Source organism: Benincasa hispida, chromosome 8 (assembly GCF_027475165.1).
Source record: "Benincasa hispida cultivar pf3 chromosome 8, pf3_genome.v1.1, whole genome shotgun sequence".
Lineage (NCBI taxonomy): Eukaryota > Viridiplantae > Streptophyta > Magnoliopsida > Cucurbitales > Cucurbitaceae > Benincasa > Benincasa hispida.
The window spans coordinates 52,972,106-52,985,886 of record NC_143485.1 but is presented as its reverse complement, the minus strand read 5'-3'; the positions used below and the strand labels follow the sequence as shown (position 1 = coordinate 52,985,886).

At 35.6% G+C, this 13,781-nt stretch overlaps 1 pseudogene; it reads right to left on the bottom strand.

The window, feature by feature from the left end:
• LOC150034669 (cysteine-rich receptor-like protein kinase 29) overlaps positions 1-13,781 on the bottom strand; it is a 69,715-nt pseudogene that overhangs the window by 24,895 nt on the left and 31,039 nt on the right.

Below are 13,781 nucleotides of genomic sequence, written 5' to 3'. Positions count from 1 at the left end.
AAGTATCTTAAGAGAATGAGAAACTACATGCTCGTGTATGGTACTAAGGATTTGATCCCTACTAGATACACTGACTCTGATTTTCAAACTGATAAAGATTATAGAAAGTCTACATCTGGATCAGTGTTCACTCTTAACGGAGGAGCAATAGTGTGGAGAAGCTTAAAACAAACCTGTATTGCGGACTCCACAATGGAAGCTGAATACGCAGCTGCTTGTGAAGCAGCAAAGGAAGCAGTATGGTTGAGGAAATTTTTGATAGATTTGGAAGTCGTTCCAAATATGCATCTGCCTATCACCCTATATTGTGATAATAGTGGTGCAGTTTCAAATTCAAGAGAACCAAGAAGCCACAAGCCGACAAGCATATTGAACGCAAATACCATCTGATCCGGGAGATCGTACATCGTGGAGACGTTGTGATGACCCAGATATCTTCTGAGCAAAACATTGCTGATTCTTTTACAAAGGCCCCACGGCTAAAGTGTTTAAAGGTCACCTATAGAGTCTAGGTCTACGAAGTTTGTAAACTAGGACAAGTGGGAGAACTTTTGGGTATATGCCCTAGTTTATTGTATTCATATGTTTATTGTACTCATATGTTTCTCCCTTAAATTCAACATTGTGATACTCCACTAGGAGTTTTAGTTCAAGTGGGAGTTTATTGGATTTTATGTCCTAAAACTCGTAGTATGTAAATTAATAAACGTATTCTGTTTTGTTTTTCGATAAAGTTGTTATTGAAATTGTAATCTTGAATCCAATAAACTAAGGTCTTGGGGCTATTTAATGTAGTTTGAAATTTATGTAGTGACATAAATGTGGATTAAGTTCAAATATATAGCCAAAATGGTCTATAGTATATGAATAAGGTTGGGCACCTTATTCTGGGGACACTATGGATGCGGCCCACATTGTAGTTAGTACAAACAATGCGATCCTGAATCGTTCATATAGAGATATGTGAGTGAGGGCATCCTATGCAATGAGTTTGCATAAGACTGAACCATGAAATAGTCACTTTTTACGTTCTAAATGCTGTTTTATGTATAAAACTGACTATTTCGTTAATTGATGACCTAGGTAACTTAATCTTAATCCTGAGCTAACTATGAACTCCTGTTCACTCAGAATTATCCTTAGATCTGCATGGGTGAGGGCAGCTCATCATCGCTGGCCCAATAAGTTTCCCATTTCAGGGGTAAGAACGGGTGGATAATTGGGAATATAGGGTGCAAGACGGAATTCACTCTTACCCGTTATAGGGATAGTAGATAGGTTGTTCCCTTTAGTACTGAATCCAAGTCTTGAACAAGGGGCCCCACCCTCTCCTTTGCCCAAGAGGGGTTTGGTTTATAGGTTGGACCTTAAACCAATTGTTCATTAGAGGATTAGTGGAACTTAAGGAACAAGATGTAGTCTTAGGGGTAAAACTGTTTTTATGACCCAATCGAGATTACGAACAATCTGTGAAGGATTAGCTTACTGATTATGGTCATATCAGATGGACAGAAATATATCTACAGTAAGGGGAGTGCAACTACGGGACTTTAGTGGAATGACCCGTTAGTTAACAAATGTTGATTAATTTGGTCAAAGAGTTTTATTGGTTAATCTCGGATTGTTGGAGCCCATGATCTGTAGGTCCATTAGGTTCCCCTACTAGCTCATATGGAATAAACTTAGAACAGTATGATAGAATAATTCGAATTGCTCAAATTAGGTGAAGAGAGAGAAACCAACAAGTATATGTGATATAGTGGTCGGGTTTTTAAGTTTAGAGATACAGATTTAATATTTAAATGTGATTTAAATATCAAGAATATGAATACGTTCATTCGAAAGCTCGGAAATAATGGAAATGGTCAAAGATGTAAAAAGTCAAAGAGTTGACTTTTTGACTTTGAAAAGTAAAACTTTGACCGACCTTATATTCAAATGTGATTTGAATTTCAAGAAAATGAATGTGGATTCATGCTCAGGAGGTCAAAATTAGTCAACATGGAAAAAATCATAAAAAGTCAAAATGTTGACTTTTTTGTCAAAGTTTGACTTTGACAAAAGGACTATTTTGCACTTTGACTAAAGTTCGTGGGAAAATCCAAACTTTTGTTGGATAATTCTACTAACAAAATAGTGAGCTAGGTGTTGGCTTATAGTGAAGACATTAAGCCCACTAAGATAATGGATTATAGGTGTTGGGTTTTTATGGATTTGGTTCATGCAATTGTTATATGACTTTTTTCTATAAATTAGGTATTTCAATTTGATTGAAAAAGTTTTGCCAATTTTGCCAAATTTTTTTCTAAAATTGGGCTGAAAAAAAAAACCCAAACCCTACCCAAATTCTATCTTCTTTTCCATCTCTTTCTCTCTCTCGTTTTCATCAACCATCGAGTCCCACAATCCGGTTATGAGTCCAGGGGATAGTAGGTCAACTTTAGTGGTGGTTCGAAAGAGTTCGGGTTGAGATTCAGCGAGGAAAAGCGGTTTTCAGGAGCTACAAACATTGTATCCTATCCTTTTAATTTACTGTTTTCCCCTTGTTTTTCATGCTAGTTTCCTTTTAATTAAAAACAATTAGAGTGTAATTAGATCCTAATTCCGCTGCGTATGTCTCGTGTTTCATCAGTAGCCAACTCTAAAGATCCTTGCAACCACAAATGAAGAAAACATATTGAGAGGAAGTATCATATGATACGAAAGATTGTGGAACGAGGAGATGTGGTCGTCACAAAGATTGCTTTCAAGCACAACAATGCTGATCTATTTACGAAGGCTCTCTCGACTAAATTGTTCGAGAGTCATCTAGAGAGTTTAGGTCTGCGAGACTTGCAAATTGTATAATCTAGGGTAAGTGGGAGATGTGTAATGGGTATATGGATGTCTTAGTTTATTGTATTTATTTATCATTCCCGTTTTGATTTTGAGATTATGTACATCCCACTGACTTGTAGTTTAAGTGGGAGTTTGTTGGGTTTTGTGCCCTAAAACTCTTAGATAGTAAATGTAAATGATTGACCGTCATCAATAAAGAGTTATTGATGTTATTTCAGTGAGTGTGTTGTATTTGTTTTCTTTGAATAACTCTAAATCCAATAAACTAACATTCTAGGCTGTCTTATAAGTCTTGAACTATATGTGGAAACATTGATAGCACTGAAAATGTGCTATCTTCTTCTACTTAACTCGGGGTTGTTTAGCCTTAATTTGGTTAAATTGATTATTTTGTAGGACTCGAGTGTACATGTGGTCGAGTGCGACGTTCGGGACAAAAAGGTGTTAAAATGATGAAATTAGGAGCTAAAATGATCAAATGAAGAAGGAAAGAAGGTTGCTGCCCTATTGAGCGTTGCAACACTCTTATTAAACCTAAGTCCAATGCTAGCTCAATGCTATTGGACAGAATACTCAGATGTAGGGCACACTGCCCCAAGCGTTACAACGCTCCGGAGATGCCCAACGCCACCGTCGCACCGCTTGTCAACACTGCACCTCTAATGTTTTAGGATAGAATAGGCAGCATTTCAACACTCTTCCAGAGCGTTGCAACGCTATGTAGTTTTACGGACATTCAATCTCAGCGCGCATGCAACACAGTGTCAAGGCAGCACTGTGATGCTCGCCTGACGCTTGGCCAATTTGCGCCGTAGTGTTGCAACGCTCTTCCTAGCATTGCGACGCTGTGACAGTTTTATAAAAGGATCATATGAACAACGGAAGAAAAACGAATCTAAAATACTCTAATTATATTAATTACAAAGATAAGCATTCATGCAATAAAATAAGAACAAAGGGGGAAAATAATACAACCATTGTAGTCTTTTAATCTTCTCTAAATCAACTTCAATCTCCTCACGAATGGTTCGTAGACTACCACGAGAGTCTTCTAACTATTCTCCAGCCTTAGAATGGGATGGTCGGATCCAGTGAATGACTAATTTGGAGAGGAAAAAGCTAAAACTTTGAGAGAAAATTACAATGAGATTATCACATAATCTCATCTAATTCCACTAAGGCTAATAGTTCTTCAAAAGCAATAAACACTCTCTTTTAAAGCCCATTACATGCAAACATGCAACTTTGAGTTTGATGAGAATTTGACACTAAAAAATCTACTAACTCAAAGTGAGATTTAGTGGGACAAGTGTCTTCAAATGAAGACAACACTTAGCCATGCAAAAGTTGGCATTTCCCACTCACAAGTGTTGGATCTTTCCACTAACTTGGTCAAAGTTTGACTCTCAAAGTTCAAAGTCAACAAATTTGACTTTTTGACTTTCAAAAATCAAAAGTCATCAACTTGACTTCCATTGCATTTGTGACCTAGTCAACAATTTGACTTTTAATTTTGACCAAATACATTTAATTTAAAAAATTAATTATGATAATCAATTTTAAAATTAAATTAATATTAAATAATTAATTAAACAATTTAATTAATTTAATTTAGTATTAAATTCAACACTAATCCCAATTTATATGAATCTCTATTCATAATCTTGATATTTAAATCTTATTTAAATATCTCTTGTTTTCTCTCTCTTAAATCGAATTTGATGCTTTACTCCAAAAATCAAATTTGAACACTTCATATTTGTTTTTCAAACCGTTCTAAGATTTAGTTCGATATGAGCTAGTAGGGGGACCTCATAGACCTACAGATCATGGGCTCCAACGCTCCACGATTAACCGACTAAACTCTTTAACCTAATTAACCACCATTCGTTAACTCAGGTCACTCAAAGCCCAGTAGTTGCACTTCCCCCACTACAGATATATTATATCCACTTGATATAACCATGATTAGTAAGTCAACCATTCACAAGTTCTTCGTAATAACGGTTGGGTCAAAAGTTGGTTTACCCCCAAGATTACATCTTGTTCCTTAAGTCCCATTGATCCTCTAATGAACAATTCGTTTGTGATCAAATCACTAAACCGAGTCTCTCTTGGGCCAATGAGAGGGTAGGGCCCCTTGTTCAAGACCCATAGTCAGCACTTAAAGGAACAACCTCTCTACTATCCCTAAAAGCGGGTAGGAGTGGATTCTATTTTACACCTTATGTCCCCAACTATCTACCCGGTCTTACCCTTGAAATAGGAGGCTTATTGAGCCGGCGCTGTTAAGGCAATCCTCACCCATGCAAATCTAAGGATAATCCCGAATAAACAGGAGTTCATAGTTAGCTTAGTATTAAGGTTAAGTTACCTAGGTCATCGCTTTGAAATAGTCAGTCTTAAACAGTAAACAACGTTATAAAGTAAGAGTTACTTAATTCTTGGTTCGATCTTATGCAAACTCATTGCATAGGACGCCCCCACTTCTCATGTCAATATATGAACGAATCAGAATCACTTCGTTTGTAACACTTTACAACAAATTGTAACAACTATAGAGTGGGCCGCATTCGATAGTGTTACTAGAATAAGGTACCCAACCTTATTTGTATACTATAGACCGTTTTGGCTATTTATTGAACTTGATCCACTCTTATGTCTCCACATAAAGTTTATGTGTTCATATAATAGCCATGGATCTTTTAGTTTATTGGATTTAGACTTTACAAGTGCAATTCACATATTCAATAATAGTTTTATTGAATAAACATCAATAACATCTTTATTGATAATAGAATATGTTTAACATTATAAACTGCGAGTTTTAGGACATGCAACCCAGCATTTATGCCCCTTTTTCACTAGATTCTATAATAATTCCTTCCACTTTGAGCTTTGTATCGATTTTGAACATGTTTCGTGGCTAAAGGGTAAGAACTTAGCTTAGGTTTGTTAGTTTAATTTCTTTCCAATTCAATTCATGAGACTTGTTATGTAATTCTATGAGTCTGTTATGAATTTATTAGAATTTATCTTTAGCATATTCTTTAATTGTCTTGTATGGGATAATCTGACAAATTAGTTATGCATGTATAATTGACTGCTTTGATTGACCCTAATTTGTAATTGTTAGGTAGTTGTCACCTAGAAGAAAGGATTAAGTTAGTTTGTTGTGTTAAATTGGGATTCCATTTAGCAAGCATTTACTTTCTAACTTAGATAAATCTCGCTCAAATAATTGGTTAGATGATGGAAATCAATTATTTGGCTTAACTTTTCCTTAGATCTTAATACCTGTTAATTGATTGATTGGTTGAGAACTCTTGCTTTTCCTTTAATTAACTTGGTTTTATGGACCATCGATTAGGATTCTAATAGAGTGGACTAAGTTTTAATTCAAATATTCTTACGTATCTTTTGATTAATATGTGATAGAACTGAAAAGGAATGAATTAAGCTAGAATTATCCAAGCTAAGTATTTTGTTCAATTGATTATTTTCGCATTCTTTCACATCGAGCACTTTTCGTTTTCTTGCAATTTACTTCAAAATTTTCGCAAATTCCCCCTTGGTTACTTCTTACAAGTGTCAATTCTCGAGGAATCCAAATCGGCTCTTTGTGGTTCAACCCCAAACTTGTCGCTTGTACTACTAGTTAGTATAAGTAGTTGGTTCAGTGCATATAAATATCACTTGCGTAAGCACGAGTTCATGGACGACGATGAATTCGATGTCCTACCAGACATACAGGAATCAATGTTCAAGATATAGCCTAAAGGGTCTATAGTATAGGATAAGGTTGTATACCTTATCCTAGTGACACTATGGATACGAACTTTGTATTTAATATGAAAATAATGATCAACACGTTTGTGTAGGTGACATGCGAGTGCGGGTATCCTATGCAATGAGTTTGCATAATATCGGACTGTGCAATAGTAGCCACTAGATGTAACACCTTTGACTAGTTATGTTTCTATGTCAATAGGATGACCTAGGCAATTTAGTCTTAATTTTGAGTGTATTATGTACTTCTGTTCACATGGGATTTTCCTTTGATTTGTATGGTGAAATTGGCTAGTTCACCGACTCAATATGCGTACCATTTCGTGGACAAGACCGAGTTGGGAGCTGAGAACATAATTATACAAGATGGTATTCACTTCTTCCTGATTTTTGGGTAAGTAGATGAGTATTCTTTTAAGTGGTGTCTTCGAGAATTGAACAAAGGACACTATCCTTTCACTGGTCCAAGAAGGATTTTTGTTTAGTGGTTGAACCATAAACAATTTGTTCACTAGAGAAGCACTGGTACTTAAGGATACAGAGGTAACCCAGGGATAAACCTATAATTTGACCCAGCTGGTATTTTGAACAATCGTGAAGGACTAACTTGCTGTTATTGGTCTATATCTGTGGACACAAAAATATATTTGCAGTGAGAAGAGTGCAACTATGGGTATTTAGTGGAATGTACCCACAGTTAACGAATATTGATTAATTTGGTTAATGAGTTAGCCAATTAATCTCATATCGTTGGAGCTTCTGATCTGTAGCTTCTTAGCTCGTAAAGGGAGTTGAGATAACTATGTCTTGAATTGATTTTGAAATGTTCAAATTCACCTAGGGAAATAATATAATGTATAATGATACAATACAATATAATTTTTATATTTTAATTAAACTTTATATTTTATAATTTTAATTTTGGATATGATTCAAAATTAACTTATAGGAGAATTATATATTTGAAGGAGTCTAAATATTATTTTAATATGAATTGGATTCATATTAAGTCTATAGGTTAAAATTAATGTGTATTAGATGTATATTAAAACTATATGTTATGAGAGAAATACAATTGAATATGAGTCAAATGTAGAAAAATTAAATATTTGATATTTAATTTGGTAATTATTTAATTGGAGAATTAAATAATTATTTAATTTAATTAATTTAATTAAATCTGATTTAATTAAATTACTTGAATTAAAACTATAGGTTATGTGAAAGATGTTTCATTTAATATGATTTAGATAAACCATTAATTAAATTAGATTAAATTAACTATTAATTAATTAATTAATTAATTAAATTAATTAAAATAATTAAATAGATAACTCTCACGTAGAAGAGTTATTCGAGATGTGGGCTATCCCACGTTCCTTGCATCTCTCTCCTATTGGTTAAGAGATTTGCAAAACTCGTTTTGCAGGTGAATTTGCATTATTGAAAACACAGAAGGGTTCTATAGTTTTTTCTCTAAAAAATTCTTCTCCTTTTCCTAATTATTTTTGGTTTCCACAAAATCATACCTCAAGTTTCTCAAAGAATAGGGAGGTAGCTTCTTGGTGGTGTTGATTTCGATCCAAAGGAGTATTGGTGTTTTTCAATTCGGTTCTACAAAGGTAAGGTTTCCTTTCCATTTCTCTGTAGAATTAATTTATGCATGCTTAACCTAGGTTGGTTTTTGTTTTTGGTCTCTGTAATGTATTTGAATTTTCCAATGTATGGGCATTTTAGAATACCTGTTAGCTCTAAAAAAAGCTATTATTCCTAGCTTAATTTGGGCTCGTTAGTGGATTTTATGTGTTTATTCCCCTATTTTGTAGGTATCGAGCAACCAAGAGGTAGAATTAATCATTTAGTGAAGAACGAGATTAATTTGAAGCAATTTGGAGTTAATTTGAACATCCGGGCTTCAAAGGAATTGAAAAGACCAAAATGCCATCAAGTTCCACCGAGTACCATCGAGTAAAAGGCTGTTAAGTAATCAAGAAAATGCTATCGAGTGAACGAGGATCGAGTATCGAGCTGTCGAGCATTGAGTAGTGAGTATCTGGCAGTGGATGCAGCGTTGCAACACCACTCCAAGCATCGCGATGCTCTGAAGTTGAATCACTGCCAGCGTCCCAACACATCATTACGCTTCACTCCAATGCTTGAAGGCAGAAGCATCAGCATTGCAACGCTTCTTTAGAGTGTTGCAACGTTGCGACAAATGACGGACATGGAGCTAGGCGCATGTGCAACCAAGAATTGGACTTCAACGCTGACGCTTCCCTCTTGCCGCATCAGTGTTTCAACGCTTACGATGATTCCTATTTATACATCTCCTCGACCCTTGGTCATAATATGCTGAAAAGGCTGAAAACCTTATTGTTCTTCCATGGAAGTCGAGAAGAGGCCTTGAATTTCTCCTTTTCCTTTATTTTTTCATTATCATTAGGTTATATTTATTTTATTTTCGGACTATGAACGTGTACTGGAACGCATCCTGTCGGTTTGTCTATGAATCGCTGAGGTAATCTTTCGTTTAGTTCTTGGATCGAACGTTCTTTGTATTGTGAAGAGTTTTCTATTCAATCTTTGTGCTTTAATTTAGAATTATGTTTTTCTTGAATCTTGTTTAATTTAGACTTGCTTTTATATATTGGATTGACGCCCCTATCATGATCGCATGTCTTCACTAGTTAAATTCAAGCTCACACGTATTCTTGTAATCGTCCATGCTTTGAATTTACCCTTGTAGCACATATTAGATAAGCATGCTAAGGTTTTAGTCTGTCCATGAATCGTTGCCTTGCACGTTTAATCTAGATTTAAAGAATAAATTGATTATTTGAACATGATTGTCTTGACACTTAATCAACATAGTTGAATCCTGAATCTTAATGCATGCTTTTCTAGTTCTATATGGCCGTTGAGGACCCAATTGTATCTAGGAGCATGTAGTTATGGGACAACTTTCAAGCTTTAATTACGAATTAGGACGCTCGCTTGATTCAGATTAATTGATTTTAAGGCTTATAGAGATTAGTTAATTCGCATTGATTGGGTAGCTATGCATGCATAATTTGAATATATGATATGTTGGCTAAAAACAATGATTTAAATTACATTGAATGACTACTTGATCCAAGAATTAGATGAATCCATTACCGTTTCATATGTCAATTGCACTTTATTTCAATTTCACGCATTTATTTCTTCCACATCAAAACCCCCCATTTATCGCTCTAGTTAGAAAATTAACTTAACGAAACCAATCGTTTCTCTGCAGATCGACTCAGACTTACCACTCTTGCTATATTTTAGTAGTGATAGGAGAGTTTGATATTATAAATTTTATTTTGTTTCGAATTGGAGTTGAATTAATGACATCGATTCTCGATTCGAACAATACCTAAATCAAATAACGAGTAATGATTCTGTGCTTTCCGCTACGTTAAATCTTTCAACCTTACACTTTCGCCTAGTCACGATCTCTAAAACTAGAACAACAAAGTTAAAGACGTCTAACTTTGATGAGAGATGGCCATGCTTTACATATTTTGGAGCCATGTATCCACTTAATTTTGGCAAATAATCAAGAATTAGTTGTAGGAAGACTTAATTATATCAAAATTAGAAAATATTTAATTAACTTATATAGTAGATCTAGAACTTACTAAGTACCATAACTGTACTTGTATCACATTGTGTTTGTTCAGATGTGAATAATCTTGCAATACCAACATCTGCTATTTTAGCATTTATTTCTACATCTAATAAAATGTTAGAAACTTTCAAATCTCAACTAGTGATTTTGATTTGAGAGTATTCATGAAGAAAAATAAATCCTCGAATAATGCCTTGTATAATCTTGTAGCGTTTTGCCCAATCCAAAGTTTAATATTTAAGAGGATCTACATATTGTTAATACAGTTTATGAAAATGTTAATAAAGATAGAAAATTGGAAAAAGAAACAAAAGAAAAGAAAAGAAAAGACAAACACAATATAGAGTAAAATAGACACAATAATATTACTGAAAATAAAATTATGAAGACTTCCATTGTGAAAAAAACTCATAAATGTGAAGTTTTTCATTTTCTTTGAAGTAGAAACCTAAAGGCTTAATTAAATTCCGATGGCGAAGCTTAGATACCAAAACGAGTTCGTTCTTGAACTTAACATTTCCCTGCCTTATAGCTTGAGACAGCCGTTTCACCGCTATGATTTGTCCGTTTGGAAGTCCCTATTAATGGAATCCCAAACCAAATGAGAGGGAAAAAGAAAAAAAAGATATAAAACTAAGGATAATGATTAGATAAAACGTAAGCTACACCCAACCTATATGTATCATCTTTTCTAGACACAAAGAAAAAATAACAAACAATTCATTTTTTTTTAAAAAATGGTCACATGTCATAGTTTTATTGGACAATTCCATGGAATACACCAATATAAAATTAATACGAATAATGATTAGGTATAATCCAATGCATCCTCTTCAAAATTAATAACAATTCATTTCCATCTGAATTACCTTGTAAACAGCTCTAAAACCACTTTCTCTATGTTAAGGATGCTAACATATAAAATACAGTTTTGCCTCTCTACCAAAAGAATAGGGCTAGGAATAGATTGGTTACAACAAAGTGTCTAACCATTTGTTTTGTTGAGTTATTTTTGCATTCCCAAATTAGGGATTCCATATTGTATAAATACATCACCTATGTACATTTCAATACACAAGAAATTATAAAGGAAAAGTTGGCTTGCCACTGTCGTGTACTATCTGAGTTATCGTCTGCCTGATTGAAACTATTGTTTACCTTTTCTGATACTATCGTCTACCTCTCGACACTATCGTCGATATTGTCTACCTCCTGACGCTATCGTCTATATGATATCGTTTACCTCCTGATGCTATCGTCTACACGATATCATCAATCGTCTACCTCATGCTATCGTCTACACGATATCATCTATCATCTAACCTCCTGATGCTATTGTCTACACGATATTGTCTATCTCTTTAAGCTATCGTCTACCTCCTTCAAACGTCATCGTGTACCTCCATCAAACGCTATCGTCTATCTCTTGACGCTATCTTTTACCTTGTCTAAGTGCTACCGTCCGCCTCTTGACATTATCATCTACCTCTCCAGTACCGTCGTTTACTATCCAGTCGTATACCTCTTCAAACGACAACAAGCACTTCGACTTGCCGCGTGAATCAGCCATATCCTTCAACCTCTTATTCTAACTTGGTATCAGAGCTAATAATGACCAACGTCAATCAAGGAAACTTGGGAGCCACCCTCGGCAAAACCAACTTCAGCGGTCCACCCTTGAACCAACTCCTCAATCAGATAACCTCCATTAAACTTGATCGCAGCAATTTTCTCCTATGAAAAAACTTGGCGCTTCCAATCCTTCGGAGTTATCGACTCGAAGGACACCTGACCGGACAAAAGGTTTGTCCCCCAATGTTTCTGCAACCTCAAACGGTGAGAGCATACCGACTGGATCGACTGGAGCAGGAGCTGCTTCGGGCAGCACAGAAGGAAGCTCCGACGGTGGTGCTTCCAGATCGTCAATAACACTTGAGGTAAATCCTCAATATGAAGCGTGGATGGCTATAGATCAACTCCTCCTTGACTGGCTGTATAACTCCATGATACCAAAGGTTGCCATTCAAGTGATGGGATGTGAATGTGCAAGGGATCTTTGGACCAACATTCAACAACTCTTTAGTGTTCAGTCCAAGCCTGAAGAAGATTATTTGAGACATGTGTTTCAAACAACTAGGAAAGGTAATTTGAAAATGGAAGAGTACCTTCGAACTATGAAAATGAATGCTGACAATCTCGAGCAAGCTAGTAGTCCTGTGCCATCAAGAGCTTTTGTTTCATAGGTACTACTAAGACTTGATGAAGAGTACAATGCCATCGTGGCTACGATCCAAGGGAGAGCGGACATATTGTGGCTTGATATGTAGTCAGAACTTCTCCTGTATGAAAAGAGATTGGAACATCAGTCAAACCAAAAGATGACAGTAGGCTTCAACCAAATCAGTAATGCATCAGTGAATATGACAAACACTAGACATGTCAACCAAAATAACAAGATCAATAGTAGCAATCAGTCTCCTGGGGGAGGACAAGGAGGTAGTGGTGGCCATGGCAGAGGTTGAGGCAGGGGAAGAAACAACAACAAACCTGTGTGTCAAGTCTGTGGGAAGGTAGGACACATAACGTTCTACTGCTTCAACAGGTATAATAGAGATTTTGTTCCCAATTCTCCTCAAAACAAAGGACAACCCTTCCCCAACAACCAGACCAAAAACACACAACCTCAACCAACAGCCCTAGCCACTGCTTATGGAAGTAACCCCTTTTTGACAAGACAAGAAAACATGACTGATGCAAATTGGTATGCTGGCAGTGGTGCCTTCAATCATGTTACCTCAACTTCAACAATCTTGCCAATCCGACTGAATACTCAGGTACCGAAGCAGTCATTGTAGCTAATGGTAATACTCTAGAAATTTCTCATGTTGGAACTACATGTTTGTCTAGTGATGCCTGTAATTTGAAACTGAATGATATGTTATCTATGCCTGTCATAGAAAAAAATTTGGTTAGTATATCTAAGCTAACAAAAGACAATAACGTGTTTATTGAATTTCACACGAATTATTGTCTTGTTAAGGACAAGGGTACGGGACAAACAGTTATGAAGGGAATGCTTAAAAATGGACTATATCAGTTAGAGGGTGCAGAAGTCAGTAGGAAATGGAGTACCATCGCAACTAGTGCACAAGAATAAATATCTGTCTGCTCTAAGCATATCTTCGAAGCATAGGGTGTCTAAGGTTACATGGAATAGAAGGCTTGGCCATCCTTCGTAAAAAACACTAGAGTTTATTATCAAAGGTTGTAATCTCCCTATGTTATCTAATGAAGAGCTCAAATTTTGTGATTCTTGTAGCTATGGAAAATTGCATTCTTTAACGTTCCTTAACTCTAACTCAAGAGCATCTGTAACCTTTGAACTTATACATACTGATTTGTGGACTCTAACTTCTCTCTTGTCAACAGATGGGTACAAATATTATGCTATCTTTGTTGATGATCACAGTAGGTACACATGGATCTATCTTTTGAGGTT